The sequence below is a fragment of the Aegilops tauschii genome, chromosome 5, assembly GCF_002575655.3.
Source record: "Aegilops tauschii subsp. strangulata cultivar AL8/78 chromosome 5, Aet v6.0, whole genome shotgun sequence".
In the NCBI taxonomy this organism is placed as follows: Eukaryota; Viridiplantae; Streptophyta; class Magnoliopsida; order Poales; family Poaceae; genus Aegilops; species Aegilops tauschii.
The window spans coordinates 72,504,938-72,515,920 of record NC_053039.3 but is presented as its reverse complement, the minus strand read 5'-3'; positions in this window follow the sequence as shown (position 1 = coordinate 72,515,920).

Sequence of the window (10,983 nt, the reverse complement as noted above, 5' to 3'; positions counted from 1 at the left end):
TATATCAAGTAAGTGCAGTACTGCAGCTTATACATCGTAATCTACTAAACTTGCAGCACATTCTTATATATTTAGATGTTTGACGCGATCACTATGTTGTGCAGCATCTACAAAGAGGAGTTACTGCCGCAAAATCCAAGAAACATTGACAAACTGGTTATGGCAGAATTTGCGAAATGGTTCAAGAACCATGTAAGCTTTTGAAGTGCACTGTCAGTTTTTTTTAATATATTGAGTACATAAGATGATCAGCTTGTCTATTTTCTAACCATAGGTTAAGAAGATGCAGGAGGATGGGCAGGCAGTTGATGATGCCCTTTACTCACTAGCAATGGGTCCTGATACTCGGGTACGACATTATGAATCTTGCGTTGTTGGAGATGTGCGCTACAACACCCTTGCACGAGACGAAGGCAGGAAGACACAAAACAGTGCCATCATGAGCACGGATACGTATGACAAAGAGACAACTGAAATGTATGCTAACATAACAGACATTGTTCAGTTGCAGTATATCTCCAGTTTCGAGGATCATCGGTGTGTGGTTCTATTGTGCTGTCGTTGGTATAACCTGTTTTCCAGGATCGCAAAACCCAGAGCTGATGATTATTTCAAATCCATCAATGTCAAGGCGGCGTACCAGACCAACGAGCCTTTTATTTTGGCAAATCAAGCAACACAGATATTTTTCTTGGAAGACACATTTGCACGTAGCGATGACTGGAGAGTATTGCAAAGGTTTGAGCAGAGGAATTCTTTTAATGAAGTTGCACAACAAGATGATGCTTACACTGCTCCTGATGTACAAGATAACACAGATGTTCCTAATATCTTTGAGAACCATCACGTCAATGACGCCGGCGAAAAGATTGCCTGTCATGCTATGGACATACAAGAGTTGATCAAGAAGAAGCCAACGTTCGAGGACGTTGAGGACGAAGAAGAAGATGACACAGTGGGGAATTACGATTCAGACTGATACACATGGCGAAGATGTTGACGCTGCTGCTGCGGATGATGATTACATTGCTTTTGTCGTATTTGCCTGTCAAAAGATGTTTTTTTATCTACTATGTGAAATTGTGTTTGCTATGACAACTGAAACCTGATGAACATGTTGTTTAGTATTTTGCTGTGAGAACATCACTTGTTATGTATGTTGATTTGTGTTTGGTGATTGTATGACAACTAAAACATGGTGACATTGTTGTTTAGTTGTACTCATATTTGGCTGTGAAACTTGAATTTGATGACATAGTTTGTTGTTGGACTGCAATTTGCTCGACGTCTTCGAATGAGAACAAAGCTGACCCGACAGGGCCTCTGCTATTTATTTATTTATATGAGCAAAAGGGGATACCCCCTGATTTCCGTTAATAGAAATCATTAGATGTTCACAACACTACGCCCAGCCTGCTACACAGGTTTCATTCATTACTAGTTTCAGCAAAGTGCTCATGTCGTAGCCACTAAATACATCACGAGTGCTACATACACTGCAAATAAAGAGACAATCATCCTACAGAGCACATTGATTTTGCCCATTATCTTCACAAGCTCTTTCATCTCCTCATTGCTGTCAAGGCCGTTTAGCAGCTGTTGCTTGGCCATGATCAGAGGAACTGCATCTTTAACCTTCTGCTCTGCATCTTCCTCTTCTGTCGTTCCTTCAGTTACTTGTCCAACACCCCAACCTGCTGGTATTGGGATTCCTCGGCTAACCAAATAATCAGCGTAGTTGCATTCCCCCACATCAGCAACTTCCCAGAAATACAAATCACACGAATCTTCCCTTTTCTGCACGAATCAAATTGGAAGATCATCAACCAAACTATTAAAAAAATCAGCAACTGAAAGCAGCAGAACAACACTTAAACATATTATTACCCCATGATTCGGGCATTTGTAGAAGACTCGGCCAGGGTTGCGGATTGTGGTTGAGACGCGACGGATGACTCTGCGTGATTTGCAGCAGTGGCACCACACCAACGGCAGCAGGTTGCGATGAGCAATCGGCTGCGGTGCGCGTGCCGGCGGGGGTGTGATGAGACCCACAGGCGATGGTACGGGTGGCGACTTGGCGCATATCTGGTTGTTGCCTACTGAAGAGCAGGTGGACGAGCAGATAGCGGACATGGTTGCTGCGGCCAGAGCTTCTGATGCTAGGCAGAGTAAGTAGAGAAGAGGAGAAGCGAACGTTGGATATGTCAGTTTCATTACTTGCAGAGTAGCATAGCACCATATATAGTCATAGTCTAGGTTTGGATTCGAACCAGCTACAGGAGGGACCTCCTTGTTTTGCGAAACAAATTATTTCTCCACCTGACAGCTGGGACCCACCGGCTGTATCTTCGCACGGAAGGAAGTGCCTCCTTGTTTTGCAAAAAAAATTATTCATCCCGTTGATAGCTGGGACCCGTCAGATTTGGTGACTGACTTGTGGGCCTACTAAGCGGACGTGTACGCACGGCTTTGTCAACTTAATCAACAAATGATTCTAGCAGCTGGACCGTTGGATGTTAATCCAACAGTCGTGCTCCTTCTTCAACCTCTGTTCTTGCTCCTGTCTCCCGTGGGCGGCACCGCGGTTGTGCTGCCGCGCACCCGAACCAGTGAAGTTTCCCACTCCTCTCCATCTGCGACTCCACTGCCCTGTCTTCCCCATCTCCGGGTCGTTCCAGTCTGGGTGCGCTCGGCACGGTGTGGTCAACGTGGTCAACAACCGAGAGTCATCAGAAGATGACTGTACGTGAGAGGCTGACAGTGGGGACACACCACGCCCATGGACGCATGCATGCAACGGAACGTGGCGAGGTCAAAGTGGTCAAGGAACGACTTCCATCGGAAGTATACTGTACGTGGAGAGTCTCAGCCGGGTCCACGGCCGCAGCAAGTAAGTGCCTCCTTATTACGCGGAAAATAATGATTCCTCCAACTGACAGCAGGGACCCACTGGACGGGCCACCGTATTTTGCGAAAAAACGTTTGCCCCCTGACTGCTGGGACCCACCTAACGGGCCATCGTATTTCGTGAAAAAACGTTCCCCCCACTGTCAGCTCGGACCCACCGGAAGTGCCTCCTTATTACGCATAAAAAATGAATACTCCCCCAGCTAGCTGGGACCCACCTTGGTGGGAGGCTGACTTGTGGGCCTACTAAGTTGACGGGGACGAAGGGCTTTGTCAACTTAGTCAATATGAATGATTCTAGCTCCAGTGACCGTACGATGTCCATCCAACGGCCGTAGTGCTTCTTGAACCTCTGGTCTTCTTGCTCCAGCCGCCCAAAGCAGCGCCGGTCGTGCCGCACCTGCCTCCCGTGGCCGGCTGTGCTGCCGCGGAGGCCTCACCACCCCCTACTATTCCCACCGCTGGCCAGGCCCTGCGGCGACGGCAGCCTCACACCGCAGCCGAACCAGTGAACCCTCGTACTCCTCTCCGCGCGGGCTTCCACTGCCGCGTCTTCCCCGGCTCCGCGTCGTCCCCTTCCTAGGCCTCGCCGTCGTCCACCCGTGGTGCTCTCCGCGCGGCGTGGTCAACATGGTCAAGGAACGACTTCCATCAGAAGACTACTGTACGTGGAGAGGCTGACAGCTGGGTCCACGGCCAAAGCCCAGTTTTTTTGTGATTTGCCAAGTAAGTCGCTTTGTCAGGCCTGTTGGGCTGCAAATCTTTCAAGACGAGGAGAGCTTTCATTCGGCTGGCCGAGAAAATGGCCCATCAGTAATGAGAAATGGGTTGTACATTTTTAAAACACATCAAACCGGCAATTAGTTTCAAATATCTTTTTTTTCTTTTCGAGATTTTAAATTACATTAATTTTTATGCGTGGAGAATTTGTTGGATTTTATATTGATATACATTTATTTTTAAAATTAGTTTGAATGTGAGTCGAAATTTCAGGATTAAAAACAGTTCGGACCGCACCGAAATATGCAAAATTTCGTATAATTTTTTAACCGTGGCCACAATATGGGCTGTAATGCTAACAAAAAGAATATGGGCTCCAAAAAACCTTAATAATTAGCAAATGGGCTGTAAATTATTAGAAGTAAGGGCAGATGGGCTGTATGTTGTTTTCCATAGATTTGAGGCTTTCCTAAAAAAAGGTTGACGCACAAGCAGTGACTGTTGGATGGCCATCCAACGGCCGTAGTGCTTCTTCAATCTCTGCTCTTCCTGCTCCAGCCGCTCAAACAAGCGCCGGCGGGACTGCCTGCTCCCTCCTCCCCGCGGCCGGCTCTGCTGCCGCGCAGGCCTCACCGCCCCACCGTACTCCCATCGCTGGCCTAGCCATCCCTCTACTCACCCACACCTGCTGTTATTCTCCGGCGACGGCAGACGAACCAGTAAACCCTCGTACAGTCGTACTCCCCTCCGCATGGGAAACAACTGCCGAGTCTTCCCTGCCTCCGTGTCGTTCACCGCCCTGGTGCTCTCGGCGCGGCCTGGTCAACGACCGACATGCATATGAAGTGGACTGTACGTGGAGAGGCCGACAGCTGGGTCCACGGCCGCACGCAAGGAAATGCCTCCTTATTACGCGCAAAATAATGATTCCTCCATATGACATCAGGGACCCACCGAAAGGGCCTCTGTATTTCGCAAAAAAACGTTACCGCCGCTGACAGCTCAGACCCACCAGCTATATCTTCGCACGCAAGGAAGTGCCTCCTTATTACGCACAAAAAAATGAATACTCCCCCTGTTAGCTGGGACCCAGTATAGTGGCAGGCTGACTTGTGGGCCTACTAAGTTGACGGGGACGGAGGGCTTTATCAACTTATTCAATATGCACGATTCTAGCTCCAGTGACCGTACAATGTCCATCCAACGGCCGTAGTGCTTCTTCAACCTCTGGTCTTCTTGCTCCAGCCGCCCAAACCAGCGCCGGTCGTGCCTCGTGCTCCTGCCTCCCGTGGTCGGCTGCGATGCGGCGGAGGCCTCACCACCCCCTACTACTCCCACCGCTGGCCAGGCCATCCCTCTACTCACCCACACCCCCTGTTATTCTGCAGCGACGGCACCCTCACACCACAGCGAACCAGTGAACCCTCGCACTCCTCTACGCGTGGGCATCCACTGCCGTGTCTTCCCCGGCTCTGCGTCGTCCCCTTCCTAGGCCTCACCGTCGTCCACCGCCCTGGTGCTCTCAGCGCGGCGTGGTCAACGTGGTCAAGGAACGGCTTCCATCGAACATGGACTGTACGTGGAGAGGCTGACAGCTGGGTCCACGGCCGCAGCAAGTGCCTCCTTATTACGTGCAAAATAATTATTCCTCCTCCTGACAGCGGGGACTCACCAGACGGGCCACCGTATTTCGCAACAAAATGTTTGCCCCTAACTGCTGGGACCCACCAGCTACATCTTCGCACGCAAGGAAGTGCGTCCGGGCAAAAAAACGATTCGCCCCACTGACTGCTGGGACCCACCAGCTACATCTTCGCAGGCAAGGAAGTGCCTGACAGTCGGGACCCACCTGGTCGAAGCGTACGTAGCGTTGTCAATCTGGTCGCGAACGTGTACGTACATATATACTGGTGGATGTAGAGGCCCGCACATGTCGTAGTAGAGGCGCGTACGTGTCGTAGTAGAGGCGCGCACGTAGCATGTACACGTACGTACAGTGGCCAGGGTGCAAGAAAGAAAATACGGCCACGTATGTGTACATACGGGTGGGGTCTCGAACGCCTACTCGCGCATACGTACGGCCAGGGCTCGTGTACATGGCTGGGTCGGAACCGAGAAACAGCGTCGTCGTCGTGTTCGTGGGGAGGCAACGGAATGCGTCGTGTTCATGGGGAGGCAACGGAATGCGTCGTGTCCATGGGGAGGGGTGTGGCGTACCGCAAAACGGAGGAAACGGACCTCCTACGGTCGAAACGGGGGTCCTGTTGATCAGGAGGAGTGTGGCGTACCGCAAAACGGAGGAAACGGACCTCCTACAGTCGAAACGGGGATCCTGTTGATCAGGAGGGGTGTGGCGTACCGCAAAACGGAGGAAACGGACCTCCTACAGTCGAAACAGGGGTCCTGTTGATCGGGAGGGGTGTGGCGTACCGCAAAACGGACGAAACGGACCTCCTACGGTCGAAACGGGGGTCCTGTTGATCGGGAGGGGTGTGGCGTACCGCAAAACGGACGAAACGGACCTCCTATGGTCGCAACGGGGGTCCTGTTCATCGGGAGTGGTGTGGCGTACCGCAAAACGGGACTCCACGGGATACTATTCATCTCCACCGTCGACCTCCTCCAGCCTCCACGGGCTACCGTCGACCTCCTCCAGCCTCCACGGGCTCCTGTTCATCCAGCCTCCACCGTGCGCTACTCCACCGGCTATTGTTCAACCACCCCTCCACGGGCACCCCTCCATCGTCTACTGTTCATCCAGCCCTCCACACCATGGGGTCCTGTTCAACCACCCCTCCACGGGCACCCCTCCACCGTCTACTGTTCATCCAGCCCTCCACCACACCACGGGGTCCTGTTCATCCAGAGGCAACGCCACCGCTCACTGTTCATCCAACCCCCCCTCCCGCAACACTCACTGTTCATCCCAGAGGCAGCATCGATCGGCTTCAATTAGCAGCAGTAGCGAAGGAATCGCTCGATCGGGTTCAGTTAACAGCCATGGATCGATCGCTCGGGTTCAGTAACGCGTAGCCTACAGTGCAATCGCTCGGGTTCAGTTAGAGCCCAACGTCTCGCTCGGGTTCAGTTAGAGCCAACGCCTCGCACACATGCGCGCACGTGTACAAGAGAAACGTGCATCGCTCGGCCCCCGACCTCCCACCGTAACCGGGAACTCCCCGAAATTTTCCTCGCCCTCGCTTCTACCACGGTTTTTTCCGTCATGGACAGCCCAAAGAATGTCATGCAGCTGCGTCTCCGGCCCGCCCAGGACGAAAAGCCCATTTCCTGTCATGATTTTCTGTCATAGAAGTAGGAGCCCACCACATCTATGATGATACCGGGTTTTGTTACAATTATCGTCATAGAAGTGTCATATGTATGACAGAAAAAAATTCGTTCGGCCCAAAATGCACGGATGTGTCTTTTTTGTAGTGAATATAACACAGTAGAGCAAGAACAGAATAATGCTATCACTACATGCATATTTGGCTGGTTGAAAGCTCTATGGTTATAGTTTTGCGAAAAGCCAATTTTTTTCCTACAACAAAGGAATAAGTTTTATTTTAACTATCATGGTCGTTGAAACATCATTGAGAAGGTTCCTCCAACTCAATCCCAATTAAAAGTAATTATCAACCCAAAAATATTAATTTAGAGTGATGAGATACTTAGGATAATTCAAGTACTAGATACTCAAGATGTCCATAATCGGGGACATGGCTAACCATGATTAGATTGTACACTCTGCAGAGGTTTGCGCACTTTTCCCCACAAGACTCGATCTCCTCCGTTGGATTTCTCGCACTACATGGTGTTTGAGAAACGGATGACCGAGACACAGTCTTTCAGAAACATTAACTCTTTACTCCGGGCAGACCATACCAACCTACATCCCTCTACCTGCTGATCCACCTCTTCAAGAGCTCATGCAACCTACTCAACTATGCTAGAGCCCATATTAGCTTGTGGCTGCACACGGAAGTTTCTAGCATGAAAATATCTCAGTTCCCTTTGAGCCTGGGTGGCGGACCTTAGGATTATCACACGGGTACTCCGGGATATCCTAGGACAACACTGGATTCTCCAGGTGCCCGACAAGCAATCCACCCAGATGTGTATTAAAGTTGCCACCTTAAGTTGAACCATTAATTAAATCATCTCACATCTGTCATGGATTCACTCACCCAAACCACGTCTACGAGCATAGCATAGCAATATAAGCAATACGTAGAAGTAACTCCCAAGGGTTTGAATATAATAGGGCAATAGGTTCTACCTCATCAACTACTTCCCAATACCCACAAGTTAATCACATCCTAGTCATGCAATGTTTAAGGATTGGAACTAATGCATAAAAGCTCGGTATGAAAGGAGTATGATCAATGTGTTACTTGCCTTGCTGACGATCCGCAAAACCTAGGGACTCGTAGTAGCACGCTTCGCACTCCGGGAATTCTATCGCAAACAAACAATAGCATACATAAGCATTCATGCAAAGATGCACAGGCAAAACTCAAATAAAAAGAATTGACCAGAAAGTTCAACTTAAGAACTCCGGTTTGCCAAAAGAATCAAATCAAACGGAGCAACGAAACTCAAACTACGAAAGAAACAAGATCCATTTACTAATCTGAACTAAAGTCAAATTTTACAGTACCAAAATCTTGTTCAAGTTGATTAAACAGAAAGAGGGTTTCGAGATGAAGATCTAGGCGCTTGAATCGCCTGATTCCGATAAACGAGCGAAAAGATAAACTGAAACGAAAATCGGATCAGAAATCGCGATCGAAAATAATCATGAAAAATCCGAGAAAAAGAAAAACTGATGAACAGGCTAACGAACGAATGTTCGCTGTCTGCGGCTAACGAGTGAACACCGTTCGTTAAAACGAACAAACGGATGAACGTCCGCTAAATAAACTAAACCGAGAAAATCGGCGAACCGATCTAAAAAACGAACCTAGGGTTTTCTAAAAAAACGAAATGGTTTTAAAATAAAACCGAACGGCGGCAACGGCGGCTTATACCTCCGGCGAGGTCCGGCGAGGCGGGGCGGCTTTGGCGAGGTGCGGCTGCGGCGGCGGGGTGCGCCGGCGGCGGCGGGCGGCAACGGCAGGCGGCGGCGCGGCGCTAGGCGGCGGCGCGGCGACGGCAGCGGCGGCACGGGCTAGGCGGCGGGGCGGCGACGGCAGCAGCGACGCGGGCGAGGCGGCGGCGCTGGCGGCGGGGTTCGGGTGGTGGTGAGGGGGTCCGGGGGGAGTATATATAAAGGAGGGGGCTAGCTTGGGGGAGGTGGCAAGGCGGCGCGGGAGAGGAGTCCCGGTCGGACTCGGCGCACGTCTGCGGCGGTCTCCGCGTCGGGGACGAGGCGGACGGCGCGGCTGGGCTGGGCTGGGCCGGCTGGCTGGGCTTCGGCCCAGTCGGCGAAGGGAAGATTTTTTTTTAAATAATTTCGCCGAAACTTAAATAAATCCTAGAAAAATAAATAAAAAACTAAAATTACCAAAATAAATTTTCACCGTCTAAATAAAATATTTAGAACAAGATGAACATTTTCTTGGCCCTAAAACGCAATTTTGAAAAACGTGCAATTTTTCTAATGCAAATAAAATAGCAATAAACTCCGAATAAAATCAAGTATTTGATTTTAATATTTTTTTGAATAAAATCAAGAGCTTGATGTCTACTACACAGCCTTCTTCTTGTAGACGTTGTTGGGCCTCCAAGTGCAGAGGTTTGTAGGACAGTAGCAAATTTCCCTCAAGTGGATGACCTAAGGTTTATCAATCTGTGGGAGGCGTAGGATGAAGATGGTCTCTCTCAAGCAACCCTGCAACCAAATAACAAAGAGTCTCTTGTGTCCCCAACACACCCAATACAATGGTAAATTGTATAGGTGCATTAGTTCGGCGAAGAGATGGTGATACAAGTGCAATATGGATGGTAGATATAGGTTTTTGTAATCTGGAAATATAAAAACAGCAAAGTAACTAATGATAAAAGTGAGCGTAAACGGTATTGCAATGTGTAGAAACAAGGCCTAGGGTTCATACTTTTACTAGTGCAAGTTCTCTTAACAATAATAACATAATTGGATCATATAACTATCCCTCAACATGCAACAAAGAGTCACTCCAAAGTCACTAATAGCGGAGAACAAATGAAGAGATTATGGTAGGGTACGAAACCACCTCAAAGTTATTCTTTCCAATCAATCCATTGGGCTATTCCTATAAGTGTCACAAACAGCCCTAGAGTTCGTAGTAAAATAACACCTTAAGACACACATCAACCAAAACCCTAATGTCACCTAGATACTCCAATGTCACCTCAAGTATCCGTGGGTATGATTATAGGATATGCATCACACAATCTCAGATTCATCTATTCAACCAACACAAAGTACTTCAAAGAGTGCCCCAAAGTTTCTACCGGAGAGTCAAGACGAAAACGTGTGCCAACCCCTATGCATAGATTCCCAAGGTCACCGAACCCGCAAGTTGATCACCAAAACATACATCAAGTGAATCAATAGAATAACCCATTGTCACCACGGTTATCCCATGCAAGACATACATCAAGTGTTCTCAAATCCTTAAAGACTCAATCCGATAAGATAACTTCAAAGGGAAAACTCAATCCATTACAAGAGAGTAGAGGGGGAGAAACATCATAAGATCCAACTATAATAGCAAAGCTCGCGATACATCAAGATCATGCCGAATCAAGAACACAAGAGAGAGAGGTGAAACACATAGCTACTGGTACATACCCTCAGCCCCGAGGGTGAACTACTCCCTCCTCGTCATGGAGAGCGCCGGGATGATGAAGATGGCCACCGGTGAAGGTTCCCCCCTCCGGCAGGGTGCCGGAACAGGGTCCCGATTGGTTTTTGGTGGCTACAGAGGCTTGCGGCGGCGGAACTCCCAATCTATTCCGTTCCCCGAAGGTTTTAGGGTATATGGGAATATATAGGAGAAAGAAGTCGGTAAGGGGAGCCACGAGGGGCCCACGAGGGTGGAGGGCGCGCCCAGGGGGTGGGCGCTCCCCCTGCCTCGTGCTCTCCTCGTTGATCCCCTGACGTGCACTCCAAATCTCCCGTATTGCTTTCTTTCCAAAAATAACTTTTCCGAAGGTTTCATTCCGTTTGGACTCCGTTTGATATTCCTTTTCTACGGAACACTGAAAGAAGGGGAAAAGCAGAAACTGGCACTGGGCTCTGGGTCAATAGGTTAGTCCCAAAAATAATATAAAAGTGCATAGTAAAGCCCATTAAACATCCGAGATGGATAATATAATAGCATGAATACTTCATAAATTATAGATACGTTGGAGACGTATCAATAGTAC